Raw genomic sequence first — 23,131 nt, 5'->3', positions numbered from 1 at the left:
CAAGATAGGCAAGGAGTGGGAGAGCCTGGTATGCCACCCTGGAATTCTAATTATGTGAGAGCATAATGTGAAAGTACCATTGAAGAGTTTTAAGCAAGGGAGAGAACTAATCAGATATGCATTCTAGAACATTCTCTTTGGTGGCCTCCTGGAAGCAGTGTGGAGGATGGATTAGGGTAGGATGTTAGGGGAAGCAGGGAGACTATTAAGATCCAAAGGTAGTAGCCCAGGCAAGAAAGGATGAGAGCCTGGACCAGGGGAGTGGCATTTGTAATGGAATAGAGAATGAACACACACACACACACACACACACAGATACTTAGAGAAAGAATTGGCTAGTCTTAGCAGAAGGAGATAAGGAGATAGAAGGAAGGGTCTGGGATGATTCCCAGGTTTCTGGTTTGAACAGAAGCTGGAAGAGAAGCAAATATTGGTGAGTGTGGGAAGTTGGGTAGGAAAAATGAGTTCAGGACAAGTTGGGTTGAGGAATCTGTGGGATGTCCAGGTGGAGATGTCTAGTAGGTAGTTGGACATGAGGGTCAGGCACTTTAGTGGGGAGGCTGAGCTGGAGGTATATCTTTGTGAGTCACCAACATAAGGTAGTGTTTGGAGCCATCAGTGACGGTGAGTGGCTGGAGGGAGAAGAGAAAGGGCCTTGCCCATAGCCTTGAGAAACATGAGACCTGTAAAGTGGGTGAAAAGGAGAGGCCAGAATGGATGAGTAGAAAAAAGGGGACAAAAACTGAATGAAAAATAGAGTGGGATGGGGGGGGGGTGATTTGGGTGTTCTTTTTCACTTTTATTTTTTATTCTTATTCAGATTCTTTCTGATGTAAGGAAAATGTTCAAAAATAGATTGGGGTGATGAATGCACAACTATATGATGGTACAAAAATGTTCAAAAATAGATTGGGGTGATGAATGCACAACTATATGATGGTACTGTGAACAGTTGATTGTAAGCCATGGATGATTGTATGGTATGTGAATATATTTCAATAAAACTGAATTTAATTTAAAAAAAAAAAAAGAGAGAGAGAGAGGCCAGAGAAGTAGAAGAGTAAAAAAGGAGAAAATGCCTTCCCAGATGACAGATCCTCGCTAGATTTCAGGGGGAGGGGAGACGGCTTTTTCCAGCCTGGTCACAGAAGAAGAAGAGAAGTTACAAAAGGAAAGGCCTTTTTAAGCTGAGGAATGAAAGGAGAAAAGGTTGAGTTCCTCTCCACTCCTCTCTGCTGCGCTTTCTTGACTCTTGCTGCAATAATAAGTGCATTCATAGAAAATAAAACATGGTATTTGATGAAATGTGAAGAATCAGATGTTCAAATGTTTCTATTATGTGCTTCAAAACCAGACATGCTGAAAATGGAGACCATCCAATGTGATCATGCTCTCCTTAAAAATGTTCCTTTGATAAACATTAAACTGTTCTGTTTACCAGAAATGTTAATGAGGAAAATAGACAACAGGGTTATTTAGGAGTATTTCAAAATTGAAATTTAAACCATAAGAGAAAACAAGAAGTAATATATATAGATATATGGATATATATATATCTGCAAACTGCATGAACATTGCAGACCTCAGTGGCTCTTGAAATCTTTTTCTGCTTAACATTATGTAATTCTCTATCAGCCAAAGATCAGTTTCACATGCTAAAATTCAGTGTGTATGTGTCATACATTAAAAAAAAAAAACCAAGGCATTGAGAGGAAAAAAAACTTAAATATATATAAAAATTTGGGAACAAAACACATAAAAAGCCCTAAGAATTTTCTAGATGCAGACTTCTATTTCAGGCTGTATAATGGACGTAGGCACCCTGACTGACCCTCCTGCTGGAAACAACTAAATGCTGGATGAAATACTAAAAATATCTTCTTCTAAATATATTAATAAGAGTAAAGGATATTTAGTCAAAAACAAGTGACAGTAGGAACCCAGAGAAGTAAATGGAGCACTTGTCACATCAGTTAGCTTTCAGTTTTCAAGATCTTAAGGAGTTCCAGGGACAAAAGACAAAGCCTGGCATCTGCTGAAGGTGGAGATTCTAACTGGATACCTTTCCATACAGGTGTGACCATAAAGGCTACACCATCACTGTTAGGCTTAGGCTAAACAAAAAAGAAATCTAACCCCACCACCTGTAGGGTCTACAACCAAAATGGCTGGTCTTGAATCTTGGCACCACATGAAAGCAGGGAAAAAAATCTCCTGAAAATTTGTACCCAAGAACTACCCTTAACACAAGTTTTCAGCCCAGATTCATATTATTTGGATAGTCTTTAAAGCCTCCAGAGCAGAATTTAATTTAAAGAGCTTGAAGCACTTGCAGAAGCAAACGCAAATCCTTTCTACAGTAGCAAACTTTCATCTCAGGCCTCAGATAAAGTTTTACGAAATATGAAATCATGATCATAAATCACAAAACCCAAGAAAACAAGGAACCGTAAGCAAAAGAAGCAGAAATAAAGAGAATAATCAAAACTACATAGACTTTAGATATAGGAATATCTGTCTAATCTAAAGAAACAATATAAAATAATTATTTAGAGCATTTAAAGAAATGAAATAAGAATTTAACATAAGTAAATAATGAGAGACTACAAAAAGAACCAAACTATTTTTAAATACATAAATAAAATTTTGGAAATGAAAAACATAATAATTAAAATTTAAAACTCAGTGGACAGGAGGCTAAGCTCACCTATAAATATGCCTAGGAGTCACAACCAGAGAACCTCTTTTGTTGCTCAAATGTGGATTTTCTCTCTCTCAACCTAACTCTGCAAATAAATTCATCACCCACCCCCAACATGGGACAGAACCCCACAGATTGTCTTCCTGGCAACACAGAACACGGATTCTGCAAATGAGCCAGACCCTGGCATTGAGGGATTGAGAATGACTTTTTGACCAAAAAGGGGAAAAGAAAGGCAATAAAATAAGGTTTCAATAGCTAAGAGAATTCAAATAGAGTCAAGAGGCTGTCCTGGAGGTTACTCTTATGCAAGCTTCATCTAGATAGGCCAAATAACCACAGTATGATAAGCCCAAGTCAAGAGTAGTCCCAAAAGCCTTAAAGAATACCCAGATCCCTATCTAAGACTATAAAGATTTCACTCACTAAGCTTATTCTTCAGAAACTTAAAATCTTCAGAGAATTTCTTTGCCAGCTAAGTCCCCAAACCCAGAGGTTTTCAAGAACATCAACTATATGTGTTCCCTTTTCTCATAAAGTTGACAGTCCTTTTTAACATGAACAACTTAGGGAGGTCACTGCCTAGACATCCCCGAAGATCAGGAAAGTGAGTAAACTTGAGGAAAGGGTAGTGACAGACAAGAAGGAATTTAACAAATGATTATGAATACTGAATCTTTATATAGTTTTCTTTTACTTAGTTGCTGGGGTATTAGAATAGCTAGAAGGAAAGAAATGAAATGGTGGAACTGTAACACATAGCATCCTTTGAAATTTGTTCTATAGCTACTTGTTGAATTGTAATTTGAAATCTATCAACTTTTTGTATATATGTTATATTTCACAATAAGGAAATAATGGAAACTATGGTACTATAACTAATAGCAACCTTGGAAATTTCCTATATAGCTACCTGTTAAAGTATACTTTGAAAGATATTATCTTTTTTGTATATATGTTATATTTTACAATAAGGAAATAACTGAAACTGTGGAACTGAAACCCATAATATTCTTTGAAATTTGTTCTCTAACTATTTGTTAAATTTCACTTGGAAAGATATCACTTCCATGTATATATGCTATATTCTACAATAAAAAAATGATAAAAAAATTCAGTGGACAGATTTAATAGCAAATTAGACCTAATTGAAGAGAGAATTAGTGAACTAATGACAAATCTGAGGAAATTATTCAAACTATAGTATATGAGACAAAGAAATAAAAATGAAAGTCTACTCAGATTTAAGAATCCAAATGAATTCCTAAGAGAAAGAAAAAGAAAACCACATTTCAACTCATCATAATAAAATTGCAGAACACCAAAGACAAGATCTTAAAAGCAGAGGGAAAAGTCAGATAACTTCAAAGCTGCAACAGACCAACAGCTGATTTCTCAAGAGAAACAATAGAAGCAAGAAGATAATGGAATAATATCTTCAATGTGCTGACAGAAAATTACTGTCAAGCTGGAATTCTACACCCACTAATTTAGTTTCCTAGGCTGCTCAAGCAAATACCATGAAATGGTTGGGTTAAACAATGGGAATTTATTCACTCATGGTTTTGAGGTTAAGAGAAAGTCCAAATCAAGCATCAAGATGATGGTTTTTTGTTTTTTTTCCCCAAAGACTAGTGTTCTGGGGCTGGCTGCCAGCAAACCTTTGTTCTTGGCTCCTCTGTCACATAGCAATGCACATGGCAGCCTCTCCTGGCCTCTGTTCTCTTCCGGGTTCCATTGCATTTCAACTTCTTGCTTCCATGGCTTTCTCTCTTTCTGTCTGAATTTCACTCTGCTTATAAAGGACTTCAGTAATAGGATTAAGAGCCATCCTGATTTGTCTGGGCCAAAGCTTAACTGAAGTAACCTCATCAAAAGATCCTACTGACAATGGGTACACACCCACAGGAATGGATTAGATTTAAGAACATGTTTTTTTGGGGTACATAACAGCTTCAAACCACCATATCCACTGAAAAGATCTATGAAGAACTAAGGTGAAAAAAGGAATCTCAAACAAACAAACCACAAAAGACTCTCACCAAAGGAAATTCCAATGGATGTACTTCATTCCTTATGAAGAGCAATGGAAGTAGTAAGATAATCAAATATTGACTACATAAGACAATAATGATGTCTTACGGAATTTAAGAAATAAGATATAACTAAAATACATAACATAGTAACATAAAAGTCAGAAGGTAGGTAATTGGACTCAATGAGTTCTAAGGTCCTTACAGTGTTTGGAAAAGATGAGAGGGTAATGATTTACTTGGGACTTTGGTAAGTTAAGCATGCATGAAAACTTTCTAGATCAACCACTAAAAAATAGGAATAGAATATTTAGCTTCCAAACCAGTAGAGGGGAAGAAATGAAGTTATGCAAAGTAATCAATCAAAAAGAATATATGGGAGAAGTAAAAAAGCAGCATAAAAGGGGGAAATCAAAAGAAAACAAAAAAAATAAAATGTGAAGGAAATACATCAGTAATTGAAAGAAAGGTAATGGAATGAATGCTCCAGTTAAAAGATTGTCAGACAAGACTAAGAAAAATCTAGCTCTATACAGTTATAAGAAACACATCTAGACCAGAATTGAGAAAGATTGAAATTGCAAGAATGGAAAAAGACATCCCAAACAAACACTACATAAAAAAGAGCTGATATAACTATATTAGTATCAGACAAAATGGACTTGGAGGCAAAAAAAAAAAAAATTAGATATGAAGAGATGTATAAGTCGGGGTTCTCTAGGGGAAAAAGAAACAACATATCTGTAAATATGAGATTTTATAAACGTGTCTAATGCAGGTGTGGAGATGCATGAGTCCATATTCCGTGGGGCAGGCGGGAAGCCGGCAACTCCGATGAAGGTTTTTGATGAATTACCCAGGAAAGGCTAGCTGGCTGAAGTAGAGATGAAAATTCCCTCTTCTGACTGCTGAATTAATTACCTCTCCTTTTGGAAAGGTTTGGATTAAATGTCTCTCATTGCAGAAGATACTCCCCCTAGTTGATTATAGATGTAATCAGCCATAGACACAATCAACTTACTGATGATTTAAATCCACAAAATGTCTTTGCAGTAAGTAGGCCAGTGCTTGCTTGACCAGACAACTGGGCACCATCACCTGGCCAAGTTGACGCATGAACACAAGCATCACAAGAGGGCACTACATAATGATAAAAAAATAAAAGTGCATTGGAAAAACTGTCAGAGCCTGAAGAAGAGGAAACTGAAAATCCATCATCATAATGGGATGGTAACACCGTTAAGAGATCAATAAACCAAGCAGGAAACACAAACACACACATGTGCACACAGTAAGGATTTCTGAGATTTGAATGGCACAATTAAGAAGCTTAATCTAATGGGCACATATAGAATAATACCAAACCATCAATCCAAAACCTTACAAGGATAGTACAAGGAAGGAAAATTATATGCCAAGCTCACTATGGAAAAAGAAAAAATGCAAATATCATCAGTAAACTATTAGCAAAGTGAATTCAGCAATATTTTTAAAAGAGTATATTATTACTAAGTTGGATTTACCACAAGAATGCCTTACAGATTTAATATTAATAAATCAATGAATTGTTAATTTTCTTAGGTATGATAAAATATAGATAATATATAATGTTTTGTAGCAGAATGTCCTTATTTTTAGGAGCTGCATAGTGTAGTGTCCTGACATGTGCAGATTAGCTTCAAATGGTTTAGGAAAATATACATATTTATATAATAAATGATGGCTAGATAGAAAGGTAGATAGGTAGATAGAGAAAAACAGCAAAATTTTAACAACTGTAGGACCTAATATAGGTATGCTCATTGTACTATTTATTCATTCAACTTTTACATATGTTTGAAATTTTCATAATGAAAAGCTTTGAAAAATAAAAAGCAAGTAATGAAATTCATCACATCTACAGCGTAAAGGGAAAAGGTTTTGACAAAATTGAACATGGAATCATGTGTTAGTTTCCTAGGACGTCCATTAAAAAGTACCACTAACTGAGTACCTTAAAGCAACAGCAATTTATTCTTTCCCAGTTCAGGAGGCCAGAAGTCCCAAATCAAGGTCTTGGCAGGGTTGGTTCTTCCTGGGGGTTCTGAGGGAGGATATGTTCCATGCCTCCCTCCTGGCTTCCTATGGTTGCTGGCAATCTTTGGCTTGTAGCTGCATCACTTCTCTCTGCATATGTCATCACATGGCCTTCTTCCCTGTGAGGCTTCTCTGTATCTCTGTGCCAAATATCCCTCTCCTTCCTTTCATAAAGACACCATTCATTGGATTTAGGCCCACTCTAATCTCGAAGGACCATATCTTAACTTGATTATATCTGCAGAGAACTTATTTCCAAATAAGGTTACATTCAGAGGTACCAGGGTTTAGGATTTGACATGTTTTTTGGAGGGGACACAATTCAACACATTACAATCCAGGATTAAAAAAAAAAAACCTCTTAACAAACAATTGTGAAAGCATTTCCTTTAAGATAGGATACAAGGTTAATATGGATGATTTCCAGTAGTGTACTGAAGGTCCTCACCATCATAGCAAAGCAAGAACAAGTTTAAGAATTGGAATGGAAAAACAAAACTGTCATTATTCATTATTATTCACAGATGATATTATTGTTTATATTGAAAACCTCAAAGACTCTACAGATATACAACTAAACTTATAAGAGAATTTAGCAAGCAAAAGTTTCTTAGCTACAAAATCAAATGGAATTTAAGTACATTTCTATTCAATACTAATAGTTAGAAATTGTGATTTTAAGGGAAATCATTTGATAGTATCAAAAATATGAAGTCCTTAGGAATAAATCTAACAAAAGATATGCCAGACCTCTACAGAAAAAATTACAAAACTTAATTAAAACATGCTAAAAATATTTTTTAAAATATAGAGCTATACTATATTCATAAACTATAAGATTAATGTTTGTAAAAATGTCACTTCTCCCCACATTGATCTATAGATCCAATACAATCCCAATCAAAATCTCAAAAGTATTTGTGAAGAATTTGACAAGCTTATTCCAAAATGTAAATGAAAGTGCAAAGAGCCAGAATAGTCAAGACATATTTAGAGGACAAAGTGAAAGGACTTCTCTACTAGATCTAACCTTTTTGAGAAACAACAGTAATTAGGGCAGTGTGACATTGGAGCATGGTCTGAAAAAGTGTAATGTTGGAACAATGGAAAAAATAGAGAACCTAAAAACAGATACCTACATGTCCACTTGATACATAACAGAGGGATCCTTGCAGATGAAAGATGAGCTTTTCAATAAATAGCTCTAAGACACTGTGCATCCCTACAGAAAAAAAAAATGTTCTACTTCTCACCATACACAATCATTCTAGGTGGATCAGAGACTCAAATATGAAAGGCAAAACTATAAAGCTTTTAGAAGATAAGAAAATATTTTCTTGACCTCAGAATAGCAGAGGCTTTCTTAAACAGGATGCAAAACACACTAACCCAGTCGTTCTCAACGGGGGACATTTTTGCTCCCCAAGGGACATTTGGCAATCTCTGGAGACATTTTTGGTTGTCACACTGGGGTGGGAGATGCTACTGGCATCTAGTGGGTAGAGGCCAGGATGCTGCTAAACATACTGTAATGCACAGGACACACACACACACACATATACACAAACACAATAGTTATTCAGCCCAAAATGCCATAGTGCCAAGGTTGAGAAACTGTACTAACTCAAGACATTCTACGACATTAACATGAAGAACATTTGGTCATCCAAAGGCACCATAAAGAAACTAAAAGTATCTAGAATATACAAAGAACTACCAAGCAATAAAAAGATAGCATAATGGGAAAATGTGTCCATGCAACGACACATCTGGACAGTCCCTTCAAAAAAAAAAGAAAATCCAAATGTCTTATAAACATATGAAAAAGACACCCAACATACTTCATAATCAGAGAAGTATAAGTTAAAATTATAATGTGATACTATTTACATCCACCAAATTGGCAAAAAAATAAAACATGACAGTAACAAGCGTTAGGTGAGGATGAGGAAGGACAGGAAGTCTTACACATTGTTATGGGAGAATAGATTGGTACAACTACTTTGGAAAACAGTGTGGCACAACCTGTTAGAGTTAGAGGTGCTCCTCAGCTGACAGTCAGCAATATATACCCCAGGTAAATGTTGGCACATTTGCTCAGGAGACATGAAAAAGAACATTCTTAATAGCATTGATAGCAATAACAAAAAAATGTGAACAACTTACACATCCATCAACAGTAGAACGCATAAACTGTGATACATTCATACAATGGAGTACTATACATCAGAAACAATTAAACTCTAACTACATATATCAATATGGAATACCCTAAACACATGATGTTGAATAAGAAGCAAGTCACAAGGGAATATATACTGTGTGATTCCATTTACAACAAAACTTTAAAAGAAAAAATTAAAAATTAAATGGTTTCGGGATCCTTTGTAGAAGGTAAAAATGATTTTTAAATGATTAATATAAAATTCCAGATAATAGTAATCTTTGGGATAAGAGAGGAGGATGCAATTGGGGAGGCACACACAGGGGGTTTCTGAGCATGATAATGTTCTCTTTCTTGACCTGGGTAATAGATACACAAGTGTTCGTTTGTATTGTTGGTCTTTAAACTACTCATACTATTTCCATGCATGATTCTGCATGCATGCTATATTTCTGTTAAAATTTTAAGTGCACACACACACACACACACATAAACATTAGGCATATGAACATATGTGGTAAAACTCAAACGAAAAGTAAGGGAATTTATAAACACAAATTCAGGATAATGGTTTCCTTTGAAGGGAGAGGGTAGGAGGGAGATCTGGGAGGGGATCCCAGGGCCTGCCGAAAAGTCAGGATGATACTGTTTTTCTTAAATTGAGTGGTAGAGTACACATAAGTTTTGCTGTGTCTCCTCCAATCCTCACAGGGTGTCCTTTGGCTGAATTTAGCCCACTAGCTTCCGCTGTCTGTTTTCTAGCACTAACAGAGGAATGATACATGAAATATGACCTCGTAAAAGTATCCCATCATATTTAAGAAGGAAAACATTTTTCAAGGGTAAAGTACCAAGTATCTCTACTACTATATCAGAAAATGAGTAGGGCTTATCATGCCTGAGCTCTCACAGTCACAAAAGGCCTCAGATTCAGACCTTTGACCTCATCTCAAAATGAGGTTACAACACAGTCACCAAGACACACAAACAATATTACAGTACATGAAAACTTTTGTATACAGCTCTAAACGTATGTCTCAATACCAGATCATGCTTCCTGTGATGTCCAGTGAATGAATATTTAGTGTAAGTCCTATAATTATCTTATGAGCAGCACAGTTTTATTGCAATGTTTTTCTTAATTTGGAACTCTACCACATTAAATGTAGACATTTAAAATTTTACCACAAATTTTATAACACTGCTTTGGTGTTTCTCCATTTTGTAATAAATCAGGAGCTTTTAAAAATAAGGGTTGCCAGATTTAGCAAATAAAAATACAGGATACTCAAATTTTCATTTCAGATGAACAAGTAATTTTTTTTTTTTAGTATGAGTATATCCCATGAAATATTTGGGATATACTTACACTAAAAAATTGTTCATTGTTTATCTGAAATCATATTTTAATGGGGTCCTGCATTTTATCTGGCAGCTCCTGTTAAAAATGGAAGAACCCAGATGTCCCTACTCCTCTGCCCTCTGGGGTGGGTGAAAGGAACGAAGGTTTACTGGGAGTTATATATAGGAGCCAAGTACATCACAAATATGATCTAATATGATTTAAGGCCCACAACACCCCTATGGGGTATGTATTATTCTATTTTACAAGTGAACACAGAGCTTGAATCATTTATTCAAGATGAGACAGCAGGCATGAGATGGATGAGGAGTCCAAGCCAGATTTGCTTCCTAGTCAGTTTTCTTCCCATCAGAAAGCTTTGAGATGGATTTTTTTTTTAAGGTTTTAATAGAAAAGGGAAAAAATTCTGGAAATACTCCAAAGACTTTTCTATCCTAGTTTAATATCTTTTGTGAAATATTATATATTTCATATCTAATTAAATGTGCTTGCATGTAATTATAAATGAGTGCATATAATTATAAATGAAAACTGCATAGTCCCAGTATGTTTCAAGGAATTTATTTTAATGAAGAGTTTTGCCTTAGGAAAGCCAGATAATCTCTTTGGAGCTGTGTAAACTGAGGATGTCCTGTGGTAGTTTAAAGTGCTTTCCTGTTCTCTACCTTCAGATTTCCATGCCTCATTTGAGAAAACATTAAATTGAATACAGCTCTCTGCTGCCACCTGCTGGAAAAATTACAACACACATTTCTGCTTGAAATCCCGTAACCCCAAGCAAAGCCCCTTGATACTATGGCCATTTAGGTAGTAATTTCAGTTAATGAGAATTATGGCTTCCTAGGTTTTCCAAGTTTTGTTGTTTTCAATTTGTAAGATATTCCAAATGAGTCAAGCCGGAACTTCAGTACATCTTTGACCATCTGGAAATTACTTTTTTAGCAGGGGAGTAGTTTTCAATGTTTTGCAATGACTGTCCTGCCAAATAACAGAAATAATATTTTACTTAAATTATTTTTTAAAGATTTCTGAAAATTTTTAATTTTTGTGCTTTGAGAAGACAAGGACATAATGCTGTCTACTTTCATACACACACACACACACACACACACACACAACCTGGAAATGTGTATATATTTATTAAAAATCTGAATGCTTTAATCTGGAAAGCCTAATTTTTAAAAATCAGAATGTTTCCTAAATTAGAGGCTAAAGTTTGACTTTAATTTTTAAAACAACTAAAAACCACTTTCCAAAATTCACACCATAACATTAGAAGTGCAATTCAAATAATTCCATCATAAAATATAAAATATGCGATTGAATTTATTGCCAGTTGGGGTTGAGCCTGCTTTGGAGGGTGGGAACCAGTTTCTCACACCTGAATTCATCTAATTTTAGGATTTTGTTGTATAGTTGCCTGAAGCTTGATGCAATCTAAGGAGTAATAAAGAAAAGCAGAATCCTATACCTTTCTAAAAATTAATCTTGGGGAAGGACATCTTTTGAAAAGAGGTCAGGAAAAGAATTTAGGAAAAGGAGGTAATGCCCAGTTATCACTGTGCTGCTTGTTCTTTCTGCTTCATGACTTCCAAGACAGAGCTAATATTAGATATTTGGATACATTTATTTATTGCCTCTTTCAGTTTATGATACCCATTTTTAAAATCCCAAGCCACTTCCCAACCCCTCCCCATCTCCTCCATTTGTATTACAGTAATTTAAAAAGTGCATATGTTAATATTGTTTTTATTTCTAAATAATATGAGCTCAATACAAGAGCTTGGAAAGCCCAGAAATGCACAAAAGAAAAACGAACTTAAATCTCCCTTAATTCTGCTGTGCAAAAATAATCACTGCTAACACATTGTCAGTCCTCCTGGAATTTTATATATCTATACATTTTTATTTGAAAAATAGTTTAAGATTGTGCATATAATTTTATAGCTGACTTTTTGACAGCATTTTTCCAGGTAAAACTTGACATAATTCAAATGTAATTACTTGAACTGACTTCATGCCAGCATGCTAGAGTTGAAAACCTCGGGAAAGACACTTAAGCTCCCTGGGTCTTGACGTCCCGGTCTGAAAAATGAAGAATTCTCAATCCTAAAAGTCATGCTTTTCCTGCCAAAATCTCTCTTTGGATGAAATCTCACTGCCATGTTACATCCTAAGGATTATATGCAACAACCCCTAGTTCCACATACCGTTAGTTCATATATATTTTTGTATTTTGTTAGTATAATTTTCACTTGAATCTGCCTTACTATTTTTTAAATTAAATTCAGTTTTATTGAGATATATTCACATACCATACAATCATCCATGGTATACAATCAACTGTTCATAGTACCATCATATAGTTATGCATTCATCACCCCAATCTATTTTTGAACATTTTTCTTACACCAGAAAGAATAAGAATATGAATAAAAGATGAAAGTAAAAAAGAACACCCAAATCATTCTCCCCCATCCCACCCTAGTTTTCATTTAGTTTTTGTCCCTATTTTTCTACTCATCCATCCGTACACTGAATAAACGGCGTGCGATCCACAAGGTTTTCACAAACACACTGTCATTGTTATATAATCGTCTTCAAGAGTCCAGGCTACTGGGTTGGAGTTTGATCGTTTCAGGTATTTACTTTTAGCTATTCCAATTTATTAAAACCTGAAAAGTGTTATCTATATAGTGAGTAAGAATGTCCACCAGAGTGACCTCTCGACTCCATTTTCAGCTACTGAAACTTTAATTCATTTCATTTCACATCCCCCTTTTGGTCAAGAAGTTGTTCTCAATCCCAAAACGTCGGGTCCAGATTCATCCCCGGGAGTCATATCCAGCATTGCCAGGGAGATTTACACCCCTGGGAGTCAGGTCCCACGTAGGGGGGAGGGCAGAGAGTTCACCTGCCTAGGTGGCTTAGCTAAAGAGAGAGGGCCACATCTCAGCAACAAAGACATACTCAGGAGGAGACTCTTAGGCACAATTATAAGCAGGTTTATACTCTCCTTTGCAGTAACGAGCTTCATAAGGGCAAGCCCCAAGCTGCCTTACTATTTTTGCAAGCAATTTTTATGATTCAACTGACTGGTCTTTAAAAAAAAATTAAAAAAAAGCACCATTGTTTCAATTAAAACAAGAACGAAGGAGGAGCTTAAAAATATCAATTGTTGGGCTTAAACAAGAGAGAAGTTTATTTTTCTCATATAAACTTGCAGCCTATCTTAATTTGAAATGATATACTCTTAAAACTAGAAATTAACTTTTAAAAATTTAAGAATGCATATACAAAATGCTCATTGAAGCACTGCATATAATAGCAAAAAAAAATGGAACAATCTAATGAGGCAGGACCAATTAAACAAATATGCCTGGTATGTTTTATAGTGGCATACTATATAACCAGTAAAAATAATGATGTAGTTCTGTATGTATTGACCCAGAAAGATCTCATCTGGAAGGAAATGTACCAAAATGTTAGTGGTTACTGCTGCTTGACTTTTTTTTAACCTATATATACTTTTACATTATTATCCGGTGAAAAGTGGATTTCTTGTGGGACTATTTTCTTTTTTTTTTAATTAGAGAAGTTGTACGTTTACAGAAAAATTATGCAGAAAGTACAGACTTCTCATACCCTCCCTAACCCCAGTTTTCCCTATTATTAACACTTTGCATTAGTGTGATATCTTTGGTACAACTGATGAAACAACATTATTATAGTTATACTATTAACCAATAGTCAGTAGTTTACATTAGGGTTGACTGTGTTGTACAATTCTATGTGGGTTTTTTTGTTTTTTTTTTTTATTCTGGTAACATATATTCAACATAAAATTTCTCATTATAACCACATTCAAATATACAATTCAGTGATGTTAATGACATTCACAATGTTGTACTACCATTACCACTATCCGTTACCAAAACTTTTCCAACACCCCAAACAGAAACACAATACCAATTAAACTTTAACACCTCATTCCCTATCTCCCCCCACTAACCTGTATTCTAGTTTCTGACTCTATGAATTTGCCTATTCTAATTATTTCATATCACTGAGATTGTACAATATTTGTCCTTTTGTGTCTGGCTTACATTTCACTCACCATGATATCTTCAAAGTTCATCCCTGTTTTCGCATGTATCAGAACCCAATTCCTTTTTACAGGCTGAATAATATTCCATTGTGTGTTTAGACCACATTTTGTGTATCCAATCATCTGTTGATGGACATTTGGATTGCTTCCATCTTTCGGCAAATATCTGCTCAACTCCCTGCTTTCAATTCTTTTGAGTATATACCTAGAAATGGGATTGCCAGGTCATATGGTAATTCTGTCCTTAACTCTCTGAGGAACTGCCTAACTGTTTCCTACAACAGCTGCATCATTTTACATTCCTACCAACAATGAACAAAGTGTTCCTATTCTCCACATCTCTCCAACACTTGTTATTTTCCATTTTTTCATAGTAGCCATATTCTAGTGGATGTGAGATGATGTCTCATTATGGTTTTGATTTGCATTTCCCTAATGGCTAAATATGTTGAGCATCTTTTATGTGCTTATTAGGCATTTGTTTATCTTCTTTGGAGAAACGTCTATTCAAGTCTTTGCTCATTCTTTTAAATTGGGTTGTCTGTTGTTGAGTTGTAGCAGTTATTTATATATTCTGAATACTAAACCTTTATCAGATATGTGGTTTCCAAATATTTTCTCCCATTCTGTAGGTTGTAGTTTTACTATAATGATCAAGTCCTTTGATACACAAAAGTTCTAAATTTTGATTAAGCACCATTTATCTACTTTTTCTTTTGTTGCCTATGCTTTTAGTGTAAAGTCTAAGAAACCTTGCCTAATGCAAGGTCCTGAAGATATTTCCCTGTTTCCTTCAAAGAGTTTTATAGCTTGGATTCTTATATTTATGTCTTTGATCGATTTTGAGTTAATTTTTGTATATGATGTGAGGTAGGTGTTCACCTTCATTCCTTTGCCTATTGATATTCATTTTTCCCAGCACTGTGTTGAAGAGATTATTAATTCTCTGTTGAGTGGACTTGGCACCCTTGTCAAAAATCAATTGGCCATAGATGTGAAGGTTTATTTCTGAACTCACAATTCTATTCCATTGGTCTATATGTCTGTACTTGTGCCAGTACCATACTATTTTGATTACTGTGGCTTTGTAATAAGTTTTAAAATCGGTGTGAGTCCTCCAACTTTGTTCTTCTTTTTCAAGACAGTTTTATCTATTCAGGCCCCTCACCTTTCCATATAAATTTGATGACTGGCTTTTCTATTTCTGCAAAGAAGGCTGTTAGAATTTTGATTTGGATTGTACTGAATCTGTAAATCACTTTGGGTAGAACTGACGTCTTAATTAACATTTAGTCTTCCAAACCATGAACATGGAATGTGTTCTGGTTTGCTAATGCTACCGGAATGCAAAACACCAGAGATGCATTGGCTTTCATAAAAGGGCGTTTATTTGGTTACACAGTTACAGTCTTAAGGCCATAAAGTGTCCAAGGTAATGCATCAACAATCAGGTACCTTTACTGGAGGATGGCCAATGGCGTCTGGAAAACCTCTGTTAGCTGGGAAGGCACGTGGCTGGCATCTGCTCTGGAGTTCTGGTTTCAAAATGGCTGTCTCCCAGGACGTTTCTCTCTAGGCTGCAGTTCCTCAAAAATGTCACTCTTAGTTGCACTTGGGGTATTTGTCCTCTCTTAGCTTCTCCGGAGCAAGAGTCTGCTTTCAACAGCTGTCTTCAAACTGTTTCTCATCTGTAGCTCCTGTGCTTTCTTCAAAGTGTCCCTCTTGGCTGTGGTTCCTCTTCAAAATGTCACTCACAGCTGCACTGAGTTCCTTCTTGTTATGTCAGCTCATTTATATGGCTCCACTGATCAACTTAAACCCACCCTGAATGGGTGGAGCAACACCTCCATGGAAATTATCCAATCAGAGTCATCATCCACAGCTGGTTGGGGTGCATTCCAAAGAAACACTCAAAGAATTGCAGTCTAATCAACCCTGATAACGTCTGCTCATACAAGATTACATCAAAGATAATGGCGTTTGGGGGTACGTAATACATTCAAACTGGCACAGAATGTCTTCTATTTATTTAGGTTTTTATTTCTTTCAGCAATGTTTTGTAGTTTTCTATGTACAAGTCCTTTACATCCTTGGTTAAATTTCTTCCTAGATATTTGATTTTTTAATTGCTATTTTAAGTGGGATTTTTCCTTGATTTCCTTTTCGGATTGTTCATTACTAGTGTGTAGAAACACTGCTGATTTTTGCATGTTGATCTTGTGCCCTGTCAGTTTGCTGAATTTGTTTATTAGCTCTAATAGGTTTGTTGTAGATTTTATAGGTATATCTATAGTCATGTCATCCGCAAATAAGGTAAGTTTTACTTCTTCCTTTCCAATTTGGATGCCTTTTATTTCTTTTTCTTGTCTAATTGTTAGAAATTCCAGTAAAATATTGAATAATTTTGGGTATCCTTGTCTCGTTCCTGATCTTAGAGAGAAAGCTTTCAGTCTTTCACATTGAGTATGATGTTAGCTGTGGGTTTTTCCACATATGCCCTTTATCATGTGGAAGAAGTTTCCTTCTATTCCTACTTTTCTGACTATTTTTATCAAGAAGGGTGATGGATTTTGTCATCTGCATTTTTTGTGTCAATTGAGATCATCATGTAGTTTTTTTTCCTTCTTTCTATTAATGCGGTGTATTATATTAATTGATTTTCTTATGTTAAAGCCCCTTTGCATATCTGGGATATATCTCACTTGATTATGATCATGGTGTATAATTATTTTAATGTGTTGTTGGATTCAGCTTGCTAGTATTTTCTTGAGGATTTTTGCATCTATATTCATAAGGAATATTGGTCTGTAATTTTCTCTTCCTGTGGTATCTTTATCTGGCTTTGGTATTAAGGCAATACTGGCCTCATACAATGAATCAGGAAGTGTTTGCTCCTCTTCAATTTTTTGAAAGTGTTTGAGCAGGATTGGAGTTCATTCTTCTTGGAATGTTTGGTAAAATTCACCAGTGAAGCCATCTGGTCCTGGGCTTTCTTTGTTGATCTTGTGGGAATTTTTAATTAATATTTTTAAGAAAAAAGAGCTGTATATTGTTTTAATCAAAGGAATTGGTGAAATCTCCTTCCCTGGGGTTTTTATGTAATGTTACAGGTAACCAGCTGTTTTTTAAATAAACTAGAACAAAAGATCTCCAGCTGTCCTCCAACTCTGAAATTCAGGGATGAAGATGTAATTTTATAACACAGCAGCAGACAAATGTAAAAAGAATGATATTCAAGATTTTCATGGCATTAAATAATAGCTAGGTGCTCGTTTTAGTAACTAAAAATAATTACAACAGATGTTCCTGCCCACACATGCACATCTAAGAGTCAATTTATATTTGAATCGTTGCAAAATTCTGAGTATCAACTAAAACAATATTAATGCTACCTAGATTGGAATGGGTGTATGTGTGTGTATGGGGACACTGCAGTGCGGGACACTGATTACGTGCTTCAACTTGGCGGGCCTGGGCTGGGGGACCTGATCAGCCCCTGGGGAGGGTGGTGGGCACGGGCGACAGCGCCCTCCACAGCCCCCCAGGCCTGAGAAAGTGAGGCCGGAGGCAGGCCCCATTTCCTCACCCCAAAGTACAATCGTTGGGGAGGGCTTGCTGGAGAAAAAACCCCACCCCCGTGCCTTACCCGTACCCTCCACCCTCTTCGTTACCGGAGCAACTCCCGCACCTTTTCAATCAACCTCCACGCCCTCTCAGAACCAATCCAAGCCTTTAACCCCTACAGCTACCCCGCCCTCTAAACCGCCCGATATAAGCTTGTACTCTCCCCTAATAAACTCTCTTGGCTTCTTCACCCTAAAAGAAACGTGTCCCGCCTGTTCCTTTTTCGCCGCCCTCCATACTTTGCACGCCCCCGCCGGGGACCTGGCCAAGTCCCCCGCCTCGCCCTCGCCTCCGGGAAAGAGCCCCCGCCGCCGGTACCCTCCGAGCAATCCTGAGAGCCTAGGATTTAGCAACCGGCCGCCACCCCCCCCCCAGACGAGTCAACTGCGACCGCAACTGGCGCCCAACGTGGGGCTCTGGGATTAAAAGTCGTCTCCACGCAGCGGTCCAGTAAAACCACCCGCTCGCCCGGACGCCTCTCCACCTCCCCTTCTCCTCGCCTGCAAAGTAAGGGCCGCCTCTCCCTCGCCGCCCCGCGGAGCCGCCTCTCCCTCGCCGCTCCACGTCCGGAGCCGCCTCTCCCACGCCGCTCCACGCCCGGGCCGCTCTTCCTTTCCCGCATTAACCTGGCTTTTGCCCCCGACTACCTTTCGTCTTCTCTGTCTATGACCCCCATTCCTCCTAACATTCTCCCTCTACCCCTTCATTACCTTGGTGTGGTCCTCTGTGTCTTCGTTTCTCTGTTCCCCGCGGTGTGCCTCGCCGTGACCGCCCCCCCCCCCCGAACTGTTCCCGTTGCCGGGGGGTCCTGCTTTCTGTTCTCATCGTCTTCTTCAGCCTCACGGCTGCGGTTTGCCTCGTTCTTCTTGCTCGGTGGACAGCCCCCCCCTTTTTCTTTTCTCACTCCGCTATGGGTAATCGTCTATCTGCACGCCAAGCACCCCAAGTTCGCGCTCTGGCGGGTCTCCTAGACACACATCGCTGTAAGGTGTCTGTCCGGCAGCTGCAAGTATACTGGGACCTCCTGCTGCCCTTTAACCCATGGCTCACCACTTGCCATCTTTGGGACCCCGTCACTTATGATCGCCTTATTGATCGGGTCACCAACGCCATGGAACATGAGAACAAGCGCTTCCCTCCCGGCTTGCTCCCCACCTTAATAACCGTCCGCTCCTGCCTTCAAGGCTCCCTCCCCCCTGATCGAGGCCCCATTAAATCCAAGGAGGCCCTATCAACCCAGTCAACAGATTCAGACAGCAATACTAATGTAGACCACGATTCGGACACAGAATCCTTAGTCGAGCAAATTAACAACGCGCTCGAAGTCGCCCCCAGAAAACAAAGCAATACTAAGCCTCTCCAAAATGGCGAACTTCCTCCTTCTTCTTCCACTGAGGGGAGGAAGTGCTCTAGTGATGACGTCAGCCCTAAGCCTGGCCGGAAACCGCATGCGCTTTACCCCGCCCTTTCACAGGGCGGAGTTAGTCCGCCATCTTATGCCTTGGGCCCCGCCCTTTCATAGGATGGGGCTAGTCCACCATCTTATGCCTTAGCCACTCCCACCGCGCCGCCGTCTCGCGACGCTTGGGGCCTCCCACTTCCGCCTCCCCCTTCGGCGAGCTCCCCCTCGGAGCCGCTACCGGCAGCTGCCGCCGCTCCTCCCACCCTGCCGACTAACAACCCCTGGCTGCCTTCTACACCTCAAGGCAACCCTTGGGGCAACGCTCCCCCTACCCCCACTCCCGCGCCAAGCCCTCTGCAAGCGCGTCCTCCTTTCTCTCGTGCTTTTCGCTGCTTTCCTCTTAACCTTACCCCCACACCACAGAAACCGTACGACTGGTATCCCATTGACTCAGATACTATCAAGCAGCTTCGCAGGGCCGTCAAGGAGGACGGGTTAGGTAGCCCATACGCTTCCCAAATACTGCAGGATCTCGCCATGGACTTTTGCATCCCCCAAGACTGGGCCTCGCTTGCCCGTTCCATTCTTAACCCCGGCCAGTTTGTTGATTGGAGTGCTCACTTCCAGGCGGAAGCAGCTAAGCAAAGCGAGCAAGACGCAGCCACTGGAGTCTATTATCACCCCGAAGCTTACTTGGGCACGGGAGCGTTTATAAATGCATCTGCTTATATTAATGCACCTGCCACCTTTTGGCCTATCCTTCGGGGAATCGCCTTGCGAGCTTTTGCCAACTGCTCCGCCTGTCGGCCTAATAAATTCACCAAGCTCTTCCAGAAGCCGAGTGAGCCTTTCGCCACCTTTGTCTCCAGAGTCGAAGAAACCTGCGCTCGAAAGGTAAGTGATCCCCAGGCCCAATATTACATGTGCCCATCCTCAAATCCTGGAAAATCGTACTGTAATTCCCCCAACGAGTACTACTGTGCATACTGGGGGTGTGAAACATTAGCCACTAATTGGAAGCCTCCTGTTCCTAATCATTACCTTACCTTAAAGTGGGCCCCTACAGGGTGCAAACTCCCTACAGTTAACTGGCTCGGCCAAGAAAGCGAGGGATCCTGCACACATCTTAATCTTACAGTGCAGCTCCCCACTGATCCCTCCTGGTTACTCGGTCGAACTTGGGGCTTCAGAATCTATGAGAAAGGAGCCGACCGAGGATCACTTATTCTCATAAAAAAGGAGGCTGTAAGCCAACCATGCCAAAATACTGCATTAAAAACACCCTCTGGCATAGGTCCCAACCAAGTCATTAACCCCCTTTTTCCACAGCTCTCCAGCCGCACCTCAGCTGCAAACAACGTATCGCCAACACCACCACCCCAACCTTTTCTGCCCCCCTCTCGTTACTCCTCTCCCCTCCTCGACCTTATCCAAGCAACCTTCACCTCACTAAATGTCTCCTACCCCAATCTTACCTCCTCTTGTTGGCTTTGCCTCTCCACTTCCTCCCCCCTGTATGAGCCAGTTGCCTCCAACCTCTCCTTTTCAGAAAACACAGAGGACAGCCCCTCGGAATGCAATTGGAATACCTCTGCCGTCCCCCTAACCTTTCATTCAGTCTCCTTTACAGGAAAGTGCATCCGCCCTCGCTCAAGTAACTCTCCCAACCTCACAGCTTGTGCCAACTACTCATCTCCCAGCAGCTCTGCCAAATTTCTCATTCCTCATAACTCCTCCCAATGGCTCTGCTCCTCTACAGGACTTACCCCCTGCCTTAACGTGCAGACCCTCAATACAACTCATGAAACTTGCCTCTTGATTGTCCTCATCCCTAGGGTCCTATACCACAGCGAGGAAGACTTCTTCCTCCGCCTGGAAACAACTGCAGCTCCTGCCCCACTGCAAAAGCGAGAGCCCATCACCGTCCTCACGATTGCCTCCCTCCTAGGTCTTGCAGGCGCTGGCACCGGAATCGCTGCATTAGCCAGTCAAAGCTCAGCCCTAACTCACCTCCGGGCGGCCGTTGACGAGGACATTCGTCACCTACAAGACGCTATTTCCCATCTTAAAAATTCTGTCAATTCCCTCTCTGAGGTCGTGCTCCAAAACCGCCGAGGTCTCGACCTTCTCCTCCTCAAAGAAGGAGGCCTTTGCGCCGCCCTAGGAGAAGAGTGCTGTGTATATGCCAATTCCACAGGTCTCGCCGAAGACAGCCTAAAAAAGGTCCGAGAAGGACTAGAACAACGCAAAAGAAACCGTGAAGCCGCCAACTATTGGTCCCATATCTTTGCCCCCATCCTCCCATATCTCCTCCCTCTCCTCGGCCCCCTACTAATGATTATTCTAGCTCTTACCCTAGGGCCCTGCATTATCCGCAAAATTGTCCAGCTTGCTAAGAACCAAGCCGATGCTGTCTTTTCATCATTTGTGCAAGTCCAGTATCAACGACTTGCCTCCACTGAAAAAGCTGACCCTCCGCAGCGCCACCACCCTCGTCCATCCCGCAAGCAGTGAGGCCCCTCTCGAGCACCCGGGCGCCACACCAACGCCGAGCTCCAGCCTCTCTGAGCAACCGTCAACCCCTTTTCCCCTCCCCGGCCTCCCCTTCCCTCATCCCTTAGCGGACCTCTCCGGTAAGCTTCTTCCTTTAATTAGAACAGAAGGGGGAAATGCGGGACACTGATTACGTGCTTCAACTTGGCGGGCCTGGGCTGGGGGACCTGATCAGCCCCTGGGGAGGGTGGTGGGCACGGGCGACAGCGCCCTCCACAGCCCCCCAGGCCTGAGAAAGTGAGGCCGGAGGCAGGCCCCATTTCCTCACCCCAAAGTACAATCGTTGGGGAGGGCTTGCCGGAGAAAAACCCCACCCCCGTGCCTTACCCGTACCCTCCACCCTCTTCGTTACCGGAGCAACTCCCGCACCTTTTCAATCAACCTCCACGCCCTCTCAGAACCAATCCAAGCCTTTAACCCCTACAGCTACCCCGCCCTCTAAACCGCCCGATATAAGCTTGTACTCTCCCCTAATAAACTCTCTTGGCTTCTTCACCCTAAAAGAAACGTGTCCCGCCTGTTCCTTTTTCGCCGCCCTCCATACTTTGCACGCCCCCGCCGGGGACCTGGCCAAGTCCCCCGCCTCGCCCTCGCCTCCGGGAAAGAGCCCCCGCCGCCGGTACCCTCCGAGCAATCCTGAGAGCCTAGGATTTAGCAACCGGCCGCCACCCCCCCCCCCCCCAGACGAGTCAACGGCGACCGCACTGCAGGAGCACTGAAAGAAATTCCAAGTCAAGTAATTCATCTGTAAATTGAAACTCCACTCTTTCTGTCTTCAAGGAGCTCACAACTGAATGGGATAAGTAAAACTTGCACATACTTAACTGCGATTCAAGACTGAATGAAGTGGCCATTAAAAAGTAACAGCAAAGAATGAAGAAGGTTTAAAAGAGGAAAAGCATATCTAATTATAGAGATTCAGAAAGAGTTAAGACACTTAGAGGAAGTGGCCTGTGAAATGCCCTCAGTCAGTATGTCTCAAACTTTACCACGAATCTTGTTAAAATGAAGCTTTTGATTCAGGAGGTCTGATGTGAGGTCTGAGATTCTGAATTTCTGACAAGCTCCCAAGTAATTGGAAAATAGAGTGGTCTAGGGACTCTTTGA

General features: G+C 40.0%; 1 protein-coding gene across 3 annotated transcripts in view; it reads right to left on the bottom strand.

Moving 5' to 3' along the window:
• The window catches only part of LOC119513920, a 45,014-nt gene that overhangs the window by 19,030 nt on the left and 2,853 nt on the right, over positions 1-23,131 (bottom strand). The window lies entirely within an intron of this gene.

This window comes from Choloepus didactylus, chromosome 18 (genome assembly GCF_015220235.1).
Source record: "Choloepus didactylus isolate mChoDid1 chromosome 18, mChoDid1.pri, whole genome shotgun sequence".
Lineage (NCBI taxonomy): Eukaryota > Metazoa > Chordata > Mammalia > Pilosa > Megalonychidae > Choloepus > Choloepus didactylus.
This window is presented reverse-complemented; position numbering and strand designations above follow the sequence as displayed.